At 44.1% G+C, this 15742-nt stretch overlaps 1 pseudogene; it reads left to right on the forward strand.

Annotated features, from left to right (window-relative positions):
• The first annotated feature begins 1444 nt into the window (after positions 1-1444).
• LOC111978982 (plexin domain-containing protein 2-like) lies at positions 1445-15044 on the forward strand (annotated as a pseudogene).
• Positions 15045-15742: the final 698 nt, after the last annotated feature.

The raw sequence follows: 15742 nt of genomic DNA on the forward strand, positions 1-15742 counted from the left end.
ACGTAGCAGTATAGTCATAATGACATTACAGACGATTATGATGCACTAACAACCATAAATCAGTCAGAGTATTTATTTTTATGTCTTACAAAATTTGATGTGACTCAAACGTTTCACTTTATTGTAATAAATGTTAATTTACAAGTTTCTCCTTCAGTCTTTGCCTCTCTAACCTGTGATATCAGACAACCATCCCCTGCCCCATCCCCAGCCCTCTCTCCAAGCCCCATCACCAGCCCTCTACCTGGAACCAAATAGGGTTCTCAAAGGGTTCTCCTATGGGGACAGCCAAAGAAACCTTTTAGGTTCTAGATAGCACCTTTTTTCTAAGAGTGCACCCCTATCTCCAGTCCCAGACCTCTCTTCAAGCCTCAGCCCACTGTCCATCCATCTCCAGTCCCAGACCTCTCTTCAAGCCCCAGCCCACTGTCCATCCATCTCCAGTCCCAGACCTCTCCTTCAAGCCCAGCCCATGTCCATCCATCTCCAGTCCAGACCTCTCTCAAGCCCCAGCCCACTGTCCATCCATCTCCAGTCCCAGACCTCTCTTCAAGCCCCAGCCCACGTCCATCCATCTCCATCTCCAGTCCCAGACCCATCTTCAAGCCCCAGCCCACTGTCCATCCATCTCCAGTCCCAGACCTCTCTTCAAGCCCCAGCCCACTGTCCATCCATCTCTCCAGTCTAAGACTCAGTTCATCCAGGCCCTAACACATCCAGCACAGACATGGTAGCAAACACCCAGACTTCCTCTGGTCGTTGTCTCTCTCTCTCTCTGCCAGACAGAGGACCGGAGGCCAGAGACAGGGGACACAGGAGGAATGTAGGACGTCAATGGGAAGGAACTCATTCACAGGGTGTATTAGTACACCATGGGGCTCTTTTGTCAATGCAAAACAAGCGGTATTGCTTATGAAGATAAACTGATATGAAATGCCTTTAGTGGCAATTCAATATGATAGGTCTGTCTAATTTCACACATCATTAGACTAAATGAAGTAGAGTAAGTGGAGTACAGTGTGCTTGCAGCTGCCCCAAAGAGAAATCTCTCTCCTCCATCCTGATCTAACTTCTCTATACTCTCTACTCTCTTCTCTCACAACACATTAGATCGAGTAACCACACACCCCGTAGAGGTTCGAAAGCCCTTTTAAGCCTTGTCGAGACAATGGTCATTCACTCACCACAATCCACGAATTCTCACAGGAACTCGCTCTCATGTAGGGTGAGGACGAAACGCACACCCACACATCACATCGAGGGAGGTACAGAGAGAGAGGGAGGACAGAGAGAGAGAGAGAGAGAGAGAGAGAGAGAGAGAGAGAGAAGAGAGAGAGAGAGAGAAGAGAGAGAGAGAGAGAGAGAGAGAGAGAGAGAGAGAGAGAGAGAGAGAGAGAGAGAGAGATGGTGGCAGACTCACTGTTTTGGTGCGTGTGTACAGAGTTCCCAGCGCTTATGCACTGTCTCCACTCTCAACTTATTAAAACGGAGATGACCATGCAAGAGGGAGAGAGACAATAATAACTTCAGCATCGCACTCAAGTCATTGTCAACATACTTATTATCTTAGACCTACTTAGCTCTATCAAGTGATCACACAACCTTTCCAAGACTAATAGATTTAGCCAATTTGAATTCTTGTTAAATGGGCATTTCCCGGCGACGGGAAGTATTGCTATTGAAATGTTTAGTATTTTATGTTAAAAATGCAACTACTGGATTTTATTTCATAACTTGCTCTGCGTTTTTGTTTGAGAAGTGGACAACATTCTGACAGAATAGTGTCGCCTTGGTACTTCGAACCAAAAGGACCTTGCGCAGATGAAAAGTTGTCCGACTGAGTTTTTTATTTGATAGTGTGCTTTGGGAATTTAAAAGGGAATAAAGAGACTTAGGAACTGATGATGACGAAGACTGTCACATTTATCACCGGAATATTTATAGTTTTCCAGTATCAAATAACTCATGTGGAATTGATGCCTGCCGGTGGTAAGTCATTATTTAAAATAGTCTTTATTTATTGTAAGTCATTATTGGTCTTCAATTCTCTTTGGTGTGTTTTGTTTTTTGAAGCTCAGCCATGTGCACTAAGATTTCTATATAGCCTTGATGTTGTGGCAAGTTGTTTACCTTTTAAATAAATCAAAATATTGAAGGAATTACTGTTAACATTAGACCATAAAAGTACAGGATAAAATGCTGTAATAGGCTACATCACTGCAATACTGAATCCTTAGAGAGTGGACACAGTTCTCTGGCATAGAATAGAATACTTCCCAAGGGACTTTCCTAAGATAAGAGGAGATAAGATAACTTAACAAGATAAGTGGACTTGCTACATAAATGTCACTTTGCTGACATGCATGTAGGTTTATTACTGCTATTAGTGTCCGTTCATGGCTCATTAAAGGGGCAATAAGTAATTGCGACATTCATTTATGTACCCATGGATTCTTGAAGAATATAATTTATAAATGCCTCATGAGCTTAGTTCAATTGTCACACTCCATCAGAACCCAAACTAGAAGCTTGTTTTACTCTGGTGTTTGTAAGCAAAGTAATTGTAAACAAACACTGTATAGCCTCAAAACAAGTTTAGAACTGTAAATTTGATCTCATGGATGGTCAGTACTTGCATCTATAGCTCTGTCTTAGAATTTGACAGTTGCTACATTTATCCAGCCCCATCCCTAAGCTGTTTACCAAATCAGTGGCGGGGTTCCCGCTTTCTTATTGTTTGAACTGCAGATTGCTCAGTAAACCAGTTTCTTTTAAGTGTTCTATATGTCTCCCAACCACAATAACACTTCTAAGTCTGCTGATGATAGTAGAACCATATGTGACACACTCTATGAGACTCACAACATGTCTTCCTCCATCATAACTGGTCCATAACCTCTGGGTTGGGCCTGCCAGTGTGAAGAATGTGCGGCAGCCGTTCACTCTCTCCTGCGAAAAGAGGGGGGAGTTTAGTTGCAATGCTGTCCCTGGCAGGATGATTGAGGGAAGGTGGATGTTTGTTTTTCCCAGGGAAGAGAGGTTAGTATGCTGTTTGTGTCTGTCACTTGTTGACACTGACAGGCAGGCAGACGTAGGCTAGTATATAAAGATGGGTTTAGTTCCAAGGACTGTCTGAAGACGTTCAACATGTCATTGTCAACCTCACATAGGAGATTCCTGGGCCCTTTTCAAACACTGGTGAGATTAAATGTAACCAGCACACTATGTTACAGGGAGCCCCTTCTACTCTCCTCAGGGGTCTCCCATCCTGGTGTGCAGGGGTTGGCCCTCTCTAGAGGAGAGTCAGATCTGGATCAAATACATTGTGTGTAAGCTTGATTTAGCTTGACCAGAATTCAGGGTGGTTTGCATTGGTTCCATTGTATTAGGCAATGGAAGGCCTGTCCCAGACCTGCTGTTTTCAACTCTCTAGAGACAGCAGGAGCGGTAGAGATACTCTGAATGATCGGCTATGAAAAGCTAACTGACATTTACTCCTGAGGTGCTGACCTGTTGCACCGATCGACAACCACTGTGATTATTATTATTTGACCCTGCTGGTCATCTATGAACATTTGAACATCTTGGCCATGTACTGTTATAAGCTCCACTCGGCACAGCCTGAAGAGGACTGGCCACCCCTCATAGCCGGTTCCTCTCTAAGTTTCTTCCTAGGTTCTGGCCTTTCTAGGTTTYTCCCAGCCACCGTGCTTCTACACCTGCATTGCTTGCTGTTTGGGRTTTTAGGCTGGGCTTCTGTACAGCACTTTGAGATATCAGCTGATGTAAGAAGGGCTTAATAAATACATTTGATTTAGGCTAAATCAAGCACACCTCATGTATCTGAATGTGTTTTTGTTTGGTCCAGGTCTGGGGAGTGTGTCTGAGGACCAGGGATCCTCCAGCCAGAGGTGGAGTAGGTGGCTGGCCACCCCCAGGCCGGGTGCCCCGGGCTGGGCCAGTGACGACCGCCACGGCCACTACAAGGACCAGGATAACCTACTGACTGAGGAGAGACATGACAACAGCTCCCAGATTGAAGTAGGAACAACAACAACCATTTTAAGAGCCAGGAGTTTTCCTGACATGACCAGGACAGTAATAATGCCTGAGCCCTAGTTAATTAGACCCCAGGGTGTTTCCTGGACAGGTCTTGCGTTTAGGAAAAGTCAGGACCCTGTCATGTTTAATAATGTTTCTTGTTCTGTCATATCGGCATGATATAGAACTCTACACACTCTATATCTCACTGTCAGAATCAAGCTTGAAATGATCTCTCATTGTTCAGCACATATTCAGGACTTATAGTGTATAACATCTAACACTGTGTTTCCCAACCTTGGTCCTCCAGTACCCCCAACAGTACACATGTTTATTGTAACCCTGGACAAGCACACCTGATTCAACTTGTCAACTAATCATCAAGCCCTCAATGAGCTGAAGAGGTGTGTTTGTCAAGGGCTACAACAGGGTTGGGAAACATTGAATTCTAACGTGAATGTTGTTTATCCCAGGAAACACTGAATTCTAACGTGAATGTTGTTTATCCCAGGAAACACTGAATTCTAACATGAATGTTGTTTTTATCCGCAGGAAACACTGAATTCTAACGTGAATGTTGTTTATCCCAGGAAACACTGGAATCCTAACATGAATGTTGTTTATCCCAGGAAACACTGAATGCTAAATGAATGTGTTTATCCCAGGAAACTGAATGCTAACATGAATGTTGTTCATCCAGGAAACACTGAATGCTAACATATGTTGTTTATCCCAGGAAACACTGAATGCTAACATGAATGTTGTTCTATCCCAGGAAACACTGAATGCTAAATGATGGTGTTATCCCAGGACATGAACCATAGCTACTACACATCTAAGATCTACGGGGCTACAGAGACTGCTGGTAAATATCTGTGGGTGGACATAGATCAGCTGGACCCAGGGAAGGGGAAGATCCACGGCCTGCTGTCCAACACACACAGACAAGCAGCGGTACGCAGCCTGAGGGCAGGGGATATCAAACCATCAAGGACAAGGGCATGCTCCTGTTTAAATCAGCGCCTAGCTCTTACATTTATCAGGAGCCGACTGCTACCTGTATGACTTCTACAATATCAGTGATGATCACTCATACCTTGTGTCTCCTTGTCTTGTCACTGAAACCCATCTTTGTTTTTGTGCTTTTTCTCCTTTCATTTCTCCTTTCAGAGTGTTCATCTGTCCTTTGACTTCCCGTTCTATGGTCACATACTGAGAGAAATCACAGTGGCAACTGGTGGTACGTCAAACTCTGATGAATGAGAATGAATATGTGAGAGACTACCACCATTATAAGGGACCTCCACCATCACTTCCTGAAATAAGAGGTGTGTGTGTGTGTGATGTTGTGTGTGTGTGTGTGTGTGTGTGTGTGTGTGTGTGTGCGTGCGTGCGCGTGCGTGCGTGCGTGCGTGCGTGCGTGCGTGCGTGCGTGCGTGCGTGCGTCGCGTGCGTGCGTGCGTGCGTGCGTGTGGTGTGGTTGGTGTGTGTGTGTGTGGTGTGCGCACCCCCTCCATCAGGTTTCATCTACACAGGCGATGTCATCCACAGGATGCTGACGGCCACTCAGTACATCGCCCTCTGATGGCCAACTTTGACCCCAGTATGTCACAAACTCCACCATCAGTTACTTTGACAACGGTAAGACATATAGACATAGAGCCAAACAGGCAATTGTGTCTCCATAGATGTTAGCCCTGCTCAGTCAATCAAAGGTTTTCTAGAAAAGTCAAGGACAACTACTTTATCCATGTGCAGTGAATTAACATAGCTACTGTCTTTGGTGTATCAAGCACAGCCTTGGTGGTTCTAACCAGCCTGTGTGTGTTTCTCTGTCTGTCCTCTAGGTACAGCCTTGGTGGCTCTACCAGCCTGTGTGTTTCTCTGTCTGTCCTTTAGGTACAGCCTTGGTGGTTCTAACCAGCCATGTGTGTTTCTTGTCTGTCCTTTAGGTACAGCCTTGGTGGTTCTAACCAGCCTGTTGTGTTTTCTTGTCTGTCCTCTAGGTACAGCCTTGGTGGTTCTAACCAGCCTGTGTGTGTTTCTCTGTCTGTCCTCTAGGTACAGCCTTGGTGGCTCTAACCAGCCTGTGGTGTGTCTCTGTCTGTCCTTTAGGTACAGCCTTGGTGGTTCTAACCAGTCTATGTGTGTTTCTCTGTCTGTTCCTTTAGGTACAGCCTGGTGGTTCTAACCAGCCTGTGTGTGTTTCTCTGTCTGTCCTCTAGGTACTGCCTTGGTGGTTTAACCAGCCTGTGTGTGTTTCTCTGTCTGTCCTCTAGGTACAGCCTTGGTGGTTTCACCAGCCTGTGTGTGTTTCTCTTGTCTGTCCTTTAGGTACAGCCTTGGTGGTTCTAACCAGTCTATGTGTGTTTCTCTGTCTGTCCTCTAGGTACTGCCTTGGTGGTTCTAACCAGTCTATGTGTGTTTCTCTGTCTGTCCTTTAGGTACAGCCTTGGTGGTTCTAACCAGCCTGTGTGTGTTTCTCTGTCTGTCCTCTAGGTACAGCCTTGGTGGTTCTAACCAGCCTGTGTGTGTTTCTCTGTCTGTCCTTTAGGTACAGCCTTGTGGTTCTAACCAGCCTGTGTGTGTTCTCTGTCTGTCCTTTAGGTACAGCCTTGGTGGTTCTAACCAGCCTGTGTGTGTGTTTCTCTGTCTGTCCTTTAGGTACAGCCTTGGTAGTCCAGTGGGATCAGGTTCACCTGCAGGACAGTGTCGATCAAGGCCCATTTACCTTCCAGACCGCACTGCACAGCGACGGACGCATCGTCTTCGCATACAAAGAGGTGGCGCTCATCTTCCTCGCTAACTATTACTTATTCTAGACAAGTAGAGCTATTTGCCATTAGCTTTAATTGTAATGAATGTGTATACCTCATTGTCCTGTGTGTAGGTTCCCATTGACATCAGTGAGATCAGGTCAGTGAACCATCCTGTCAAAGTGGGCCTCTCAGACGCATTTGTGGTGCTTCATGAGATTGAGCAGATACCCAGTGAGTACCATCATACTTCCACTACTCTACTGAGTGTCTCTGTGTGCCCCCCCCCCACCCGCATCCCTGGTCCTTTACATTTACATTTACATTAAGTCATTTAGCAGACGCTCTTATCCAGAGCGACTTACAAATTGGTGTTCACCTTATGATATCCAGTGGAACAACCACTTTACAATAGTGCATCTAACTCTTTTAAGGGGGGGGTTAGAAAGATTACTTTATCCTATCCTAGGTATTCCTTAAAGAGGTGGGTTTCAGGTGTCTCCGGAAGTGGTGATTAGCTCCGCTGACCTGGCGTCGTGAGGGAGTTTGTTCCACCATTGGGGTGCCAGAGCAGCGAACAGTTTTGACTGGGCTGAGCGGGAACTGTACTTCCTCAGAGGTAGGGAGGCGAGCAGGCCAGAGGTGGATGAACGCAGTGCCCTGTTTTGGTGTAGGGCCTGATCAGAGCCTGAAGGTACGGAGGTGCCGTTCCCCTCACAGCTCCGTAGGCAAGCACCATGGTCTTGTAGCGGATGCGAGCTTCAACTGGAAGCCAGTGGAGAGAGCGGAGGAGCGGGGTGACGTGAGAGAACTTGGGAAAGTTGAACACCAGACGGGCTGCGGCGTTCTGGATGAGTTGTAGGGTTTAATGGCACAGGCAGGGAGCCCAGCCAACAGCGAGTTGCAGTAATCCAGACGGGAGATGACAAGTGCCTGGATTAGGACCTGCGCCGCTTCCTGCGTGAGGCAGGTCGTACTCTGCGAATGTTGTAGAGCATGAACCTACAGGAACGGGTCACCGCCTTGATGTTAGTTGAGAACGACAGGGTGTTGTCCAGGATCACGCCAAGGTTCTTAGCACTCTGGGAGGAGGACACAATGGAGTTGTCAACCGTGATGGCGAGATCATGGAACGGGCAGTCCTTCCCCGGGAGGAAGAGCAGCTCCGTCTTGCCGAGGTTCAGCTTGAGGTGGTGATCCGTCATCCACACTAATATGTCTGCCAGACATGCAGAGATGCGATTCACCACCTGGTTATCAGAGGGGGGAAAGGAGAAGATTAATTGTGTGTCGTCTGCATAGCAATGATAGGAGAGACCATGTGACCCTCCAGTAAGATTAGATCTGACTGCAGTCTGACCACCATTGACCACCTTCTCATTATGCCAGATGTTCGCAGGAGGACCATCTACGAGTACCACAAAGTGGACATCCTCAAGTCCAAGATCGCCAACTCTACAGCGATTGAGATGCTTCCTCTGCCCAGTAAGTTTATAGCCCCGTTTATACCTTGTTCTAACCTGTCCTGTGTCCTGATCTTGTCAACATTCTGATTGTGCCCACATTTTCAGATGTGTGTCTACACATAGTGTTAAAATGTGTCTCTTATCTGTCCACTGTGTCCACATTTTGACCCAATTTCCTGGTCTATTCCTGTATGTAAATCCTTTGACAGATTTACTTTCAAAATAATATTTATTTATTTTAAGAGATACTGTATATTGATGCCATAAGTCATTTGTGCCACCTGTCAATGGTTTTAGAGGTCCGTATATTGATGATTTGAATGGTTTTACTCTCCAGATCCGAATACACTTGTAAGATATCCAGATACAGTGGGTCCCTGAATACCTTTGGAGGTGTTCAGGAAGATCTGATCACAATCAGTCTTTTAACCGTCTACACCTGTACAAAAATGTTGGCACAATCAGAATCAGGGCAAAGGACACGTGTTAGAACCAGGCATAAACGGGGCTTAAGTCTATAGGGTTCTTTACAGTTAGATCTATGGTAATGATTTGTGCTGGGCTAGAGCAACTTTTGGTGTACTAGGATCTCGCTTTTTTTTCTCTCAGCTTGTCTTCAATTCTCCAGCTGTGGACCTTGTGTGTCATCTGAGATCGGCTTCAACTGCAGCTGGTGCAGCAGACTGCACAGGTAAAAGTCCAGGTCAAGTTTGTTATTGCCATTTGTAGGTACAGAATGCATACAGTGGAATTTCGCTGTGACAAGAGTTCAAAGAGAAATGTAACAACCTATCTCTCCCAAATCAGCACCATGTTGTGTCCTAATGGTTGTTCTGTTCTGTTATTTATAACAGGTGTTCCAGTGGCTTCGACCGGCATCGTCAGGACTGGGTAGATAAGGGCTGTCCTGAAGCGGTATTGAACAGTTCACTATTCACTTCATTTGTTTTCTTCGGCCTCAAGGAAACTCATTCAAAACTGGAAACTAATTAACGTTGTCTTGATTTCACAGAGGAAAAACCAGAGCTGTGTTCAGATGGTTCACACCAACACCACAACACCTTACAATGTGCCTAACGCTCACAATACAACCACTCCAGTTGCCATGACAAGAACAGTGCCACAGCGGACTACCACCTCCATCACCACAACTACCTCCTCTATCACCACTACCACTACCACTACTACAACCAGAGCCAGACCCAGCACCACTGTCACCACTGCCCTCCCCTCCACCAGTGCTCCTATGGTGGGTAAGTAGTTGTACCACTACCTGGCCTTTTTGATCAAAACACAATTACCATTTGGTGTGATGGGGATGCTAGGATGGGTGAGTGACATTTACCAAACCCTTTTACAATTACTTAACATTTACCAAGCCCTCGTGGATTTACAATTACTTAAAGTTTACCAAGCCCTCGTGGGTTACAATTACTTAACATTTACCAAGCCCTCGTGGGTTACAATTACTTAACATTTACCAAGCCCTCGTGGGTATACAATTACTTAACATTTACCAAGCCCTCGTGGGTTTACAATTACTTCATATTTACCAAGCCCTCGTGGGTTTACAATTACTTAACATTTATCAAGCCCTCGTGGGTTACAATTACTTAATATTTACCAAGCCCTCGTGGGTTACAATTACTTAACATTTACCAAGCCCTCCTGGGTTTACAATTACTTAACATTTACCAAGCCCTCCTGGTTACAATTACTTAACATTTACCAAGCCTTGTGGGTTACAATTACTTAACATTTACCAAGCCCTTGTGGGTTACAATTACTTAACATTTACCAAGCCCTCGTGGTGTTACAATTACTTAATATTTACCAAGCCCTCGTGGGTTACAATTACTTAATATTTACCAAGCCCTCGTGGGTTACAATTACTTAACATTTACCAAGCCCTCCTGGGTTACAATTACTTAACATTTACCAAGCCCTTGTGGGTTACAATTACTTAACATTACCAAGCCCTCGTGGGTTTACAATTACTTTCATATTTACCAAGCCCTGTGGGTTTACAATTACTTAACATTTACCAAGCCCTTGTGGGTTACAATTACTTAACATTTACCAAGCCCTCGTGGTTTACAATTACTTAACATTTACCAAGCCCTTGTGGGTTACAATTACTTCATTTACCAGCCGTGGGTTACAATTACTTAACATTTACCAAGCCCCCTGGGTTACAATTACTAACATTTACCAAGCCCCGTGGGTTACAATACTTAACATTTACCAAGCCCTCGTGGGTTACAATTACTTAACATTTACCAAGCCCTCGTGGGTTACAATTACTTAACATTACCAAGGCCTCCGTGGGTACAATTACTTAACATTTACCAAGCCTGTGGGTTACAATTACTTAACATTTACCAAGCCCTCGTGGGTTAAAATTACTTAACATTTACCAAGCCCTCGTGGGTTACAATTACTTAACATTTACCAAGCCCTCGTGGGTTACAATTATTTAATATTTACCAAGCCCCCGTGGGTTACAATTACTTAACATTTACCAAGCCCTCGTGGGTTTACAATTACTTAACATTCACCAAGCCCTCGTGGGTTACAATTACTTAACATTTACCAAGCCCTCGTGGGTATACAATTACTTAACATTACCAAGCCCTCGTGGGTTACAATTACTTCATATTTACCAAGCCCTCGTGGGTTACAATTACTTAACATTTATCCAAGCCCTCGTGGGTTACAATTACTTAATATTTACCAAGCCCTCGTGGGTTACAATTACTTAACATTTACCAAGCCCTCCTGGGGTTACAATACTTAACATTACCAAGCCCTTGTGGTTACAATTACTTAACATTTACCAAGCCCTTGTGGGTTACAATTACTTAACATTTACCAAGCCCTCGTGGGTTACAATACTTAATATTTACCAAGCCCTCGTGGGTTACAATTACTTAAATTACCAAGCCCTCGTGGTTACAATTACTTAACATTTACCAAGCCCTCCTGGGTTACAATTACTTAACATTTACCAAGCCCTTGTGGGTTACAATTACTTAACATTTACCAAGCCCTCGTGGGTTTACAATTACTTCATATTTACCAAGCCCTCGTGGTTACAATTACTTAACATTTACCAAGCCCTTTGGGTTACAATTACTTAACATTCACCAAGCCTCGTGGGTTTACAATTACTTAACATTTACCAAGCCCTCGTGGGTTTACAATTACTTAACATTTACCAAGCCCTTGTGGGTTACAATTACTTCAATTTACCAAGCCCTTGTGGGTTACAATTACTTAACATTTACCAAGCCCTCCTGGGTTACAATTACTTAACATTTACCAAGCCCTCGTGGGTTACAATTACTTAACATTTCCAAGCCCTCGTGGGTTACAATTACTTAACATTTACCAAGCCCTCGTGGTTACAATTACTTAACATTTACCAAGCCCTCGTGGGTTACAATTACTTAACATTACCAAGCCCTCGTGGGTTACAATTACTTAATATTTACCAACCCTCGTGGGTTACAATTACTTAACATTTACCAAGCCCTCGTGGTTACAATTACTTAACATTTACCAAGCCCTCGTGGGTTACAATTACTTAACATTTACCAAGCCCTGTGGGTTACAATTACTTACAATTTACCAAGCCCTTGGGTTACAATTACTTAACATTTACCAAGCCCTCCTGGGTTACAATTACTTAACATTTACCAAGCCCTCGTGGGTTACAATTACTTAACATTTACCAAGCCCTCCTGGGTACAATTACTTAATATTTACCAAGCCCTCGTGGGTTACAATTACTTAACATTTACCAAGCCCTCGTGGGTTACAATTACTTAACATTTACCAAGCCCTCGTGGGTTACAATTACTTAACATTTACCAAGCCCTCGTGGTTACAATTACTTAACATTTACCAAGCCCTCGTGGGTTTACAATTACTTAACATTTACCAAGCCCTTGTGGGTTACAATTACTAACATTTACCAAGCCCTCCTGGGTTACAATTACTTAACATTTACCAAGCCTCGTGGGTTACAATTACTTAACTTTACCAAGCCCTCGTGGTTTACAATTACTTAACATTTACCAAGCCCTTGTGGTTACAATACTTAACATTTACCAAGCCCTCGTGGGTTACAATTACTTAACATTTACCAAGCCCTCGTGGGGTACAATTAATAATTTACCAAGCCCTCGTGGGTTACAATTACTTAACATTTACAAGCCCTCGTGGGTTACAATTACTTAATATTTACCAAGCCCTCGTGGTTTACAATGACTTAATATTTACCCACCCCGCTCGTGGGTTACAATGACTTAATATTTACCAAGCCCTCGTGGGTTACAATGACTTAATATTTACCAAGCCCTCGTGGGTTTACAATGACTTAATATTTACCAAGCCCTCGTGGGTTACAATTACTTAACATTTACCAAGCCCTCGTGGGTTTACAATGACTTAACATTTACCAAGCCCTCGTGGGTTTACAATGACTTAATATTTACCAAGCCCTCGTGGGTTTACAATGACTTAACATTTACCAAGCCCTCGTGGGTTTACAATGACTTCATATTTTAAAAGACTGAAGTGGTGCAAGAAATAGAGTAGAAACACATTCTAGTTCATTCCTGCTTACACAATCCAATGCTTTGAAACCCCTGATGGGAAGTGAAGAAGTGCACACTTGGAAGTGAACAAATGCAGACTTCAGGTTGAAGGATGTAGAATGGGAGTTGGGCTGCTGTTTGTGTTTGCTCTAGCTGCTCAGGGACGTAGAGATGACGAGGGTCCGGTCTGCAGCTATTTCCCAGCCTGCTGTCAGATAATTGTGCAGCCGCTTATACAACGCAATGACAAATACTACACACTGGCACCATACTGCACACGTGGATCTTATTTGCTGAATGATGCCTCTCACTAGGTATCTGTCTATGTCAGACTGGGGAGGGTGGAAGGTATGTTCTCATCGTATACTGTTTATGAACGCATACAGTACATGCCTATATGGCTCTGGGATAAACATTAACTACAGGCCTCTGACTTGCCTCAGAAAGCTGGTGACCAGTTTTGATTTAATTGGGCCCTCACTCATCCATATGTATTTTTTTCTTTCAGATGACACTAAGATTTCCCTGCACACAGAAAAAGAATCACGTAAGTGGTTGCCAATCTCTTGAGTGGTTCCAACATTCTCATGAATAATACATGATGATCACGATAGGCAGGATTTGCACTTTTGAGACTATTATATTGGTTTCATTACACTGGCAAGCTACATAAAACACACCTAAAGCATTTTTATTAAAACAAATATTATTTTGACCCAGATATGAGCGACAGCCCAGCAAACAGTGAAGATTCCTACAACGTTAGGTAACGTTCGTTACTTGTCCCCCTCCAGCTGCTGAGGTGGACGAGCCAGAGGAGGAGCAGAGAGAGGTGCGCTTGCAGACTGGTCTCCTGGTGGGCATCTCGCTGGTCATGATCACCATGGCAGCAGCCGTCATAGCAACGGTGTACATGTACAACCACCCGACCTCAAGCGCCAGCCTATTCTTCATAGAGGTAAGTAGGCCTACTGCACCCTGCTAGCCTGGCTGGCACTCACAAAGATTTGTATGTCTTTATTTACAACTTGATTTGGTCAGGGAAGTCATTGAGAGTACATCTAATTTAATGTATTTTGTTAAGGCTTAACACATTGTGACATTTACGTCATTGAAGACCTTCATCAGACAACATCAGACATTGTTTATGCCTATATGGAGTAGTTACACATTTTAGGGAAGCTCCTCTAATACATTTTGTTTAGCACAAATCTCCTTTCAGTTCTTCTACCTGTGCTTCCCACAGAGGCGGCCCGCACACTGGCCAGCCATGAAGATGAGGTTCTGCCGCAGCTCAGGGAACCCTGCGTATGCCGAGGTGGAGGATCCAGGGCTGGAGAAGGATGATCTGGTGGTGATCGACCCCAAACACACCTTCGTCATCTCCGGCCACGACCGCAGGGAGAGCTTCATGRACAGCAAGGATGGCTTCATCGTCCCCAACCAAAGAGAACGGTTCCTGTCAGACCATTGCTGACCGGACCTGACTGGATCTAAACGGATCTGACTGAACCGGACCTGGCCAGAACTAACCAGACCTGTCCATTCAGGAGGCTTTGGGGAGGAACTAGTATTTAATACTGTGGAAGGAGAATGTATACTTCCGTTACCTTGCATTCCAACTAAAGTGCATGAATAAAGGAACAGACTGGATTTGTAAGAGACCGTATTCAGACACTTAGAGGACAAATGGAAGTTTGTGGGGCAAAAAAGGTTATTTTTTGTTTAAACCAACACGTTTTGGCCTTCTTCAGTTCTACCGTGGAAGTGGAATTCCTTGAACTAATAGAAGGCCTTTTATTTAGCACGTAAAAACATCAAGGTTCAGAGCTGCTGAGGAAGAAAAACTAGCTGATTTAAAAAAACAATTAAATATATAAGCTAAGAATGTCATAAGCATGTTGACCAGGTTTTGTTTTTCCTGGTGGAATGCAGTGTTACAGCTGACTGGAGATGGAAATGGCAGTGCCTCAGGAGAATCTCAGGCCTACTCAGAGTGACTAAACTCAACGACAGCTACAGGACAATCTTGAACAATGTGCTGATGATTCTCTACTGTACATATGCTTAACCTGCTGTCATTTTCATGACATTTGAAACATTTGTGATTTGTGTGAGAATGCTGTGATTGCAGAGGACAGGACACATAATAAATTAAACTGGACAGATTAATTAACCTATACCTCTCAGGTCATTTAGTAGTGTTTACTAAATGCAGGCCTAAGTGCAGGTTGTGGAGGAAGGATGCTGTTGAATGTCTATGGAAAACAAAGGCAAGAACACTGCTTGGGTGAAACAAGTGGATGTTAGAAGATGCTCTTGGAAGCACTCATTGGAACATAAAGGTTGTGTTTAGACAGGCAGCCCAATTCTGATATATTTTCCACTAATTGGTCTTTTGACCAATCAAATCAGATCTTTTCACATTAAATATTTTTCAGCGCTGATCTGATTGGTCGATTGACCAATTTAGTGAGAAAAAAAAAGATTAGAATTGGGCTCCCTGTCTAAATGCAGCCAACGAACTATTGAAGTCTGTTTCCATAAAGATGGCCTTTACTTCTCTAGTAAGAAGCCCTGGGAATATTTCAATTGCATACTCCTCGTGTCCTCTCTCATCTCCTTCTCAAAAACCCATTGGAGGGGTGGGAGAGAGGACGCGAGGACTATGCAATTGAGATCTTCCTCCTGTGTGCAGGTCCCAGGCTCCATCAGGACAGGAGGAATGTCAGACACTGGTGCCACTTCCTCGGCTCAAAAGCCCAAACAAACGTATTTTTCCAACTCCTTAAACTGTAAGGTTAGGCAAGCTCTGTGTGTGCATGAATCTCAAGATTGATTACTTCAAGGCTTTAGTTCATGACTTTGTTCATACAAT

Source organism: Salvelinus sp. IW2-2015, linkage group LG19, assembly GCF_002910315.2.
Source record: "Salvelinus sp. IW2-2015 linkage group LG19, ASM291031v2, whole genome shotgun sequence".
Classification (NCBI taxonomy): domain Eukaryota; kingdom Metazoa; phylum Chordata; class Actinopteri; order Salmoniformes; family Salmonidae; genus Salvelinus; species Salvelinus sp. IW2-2015.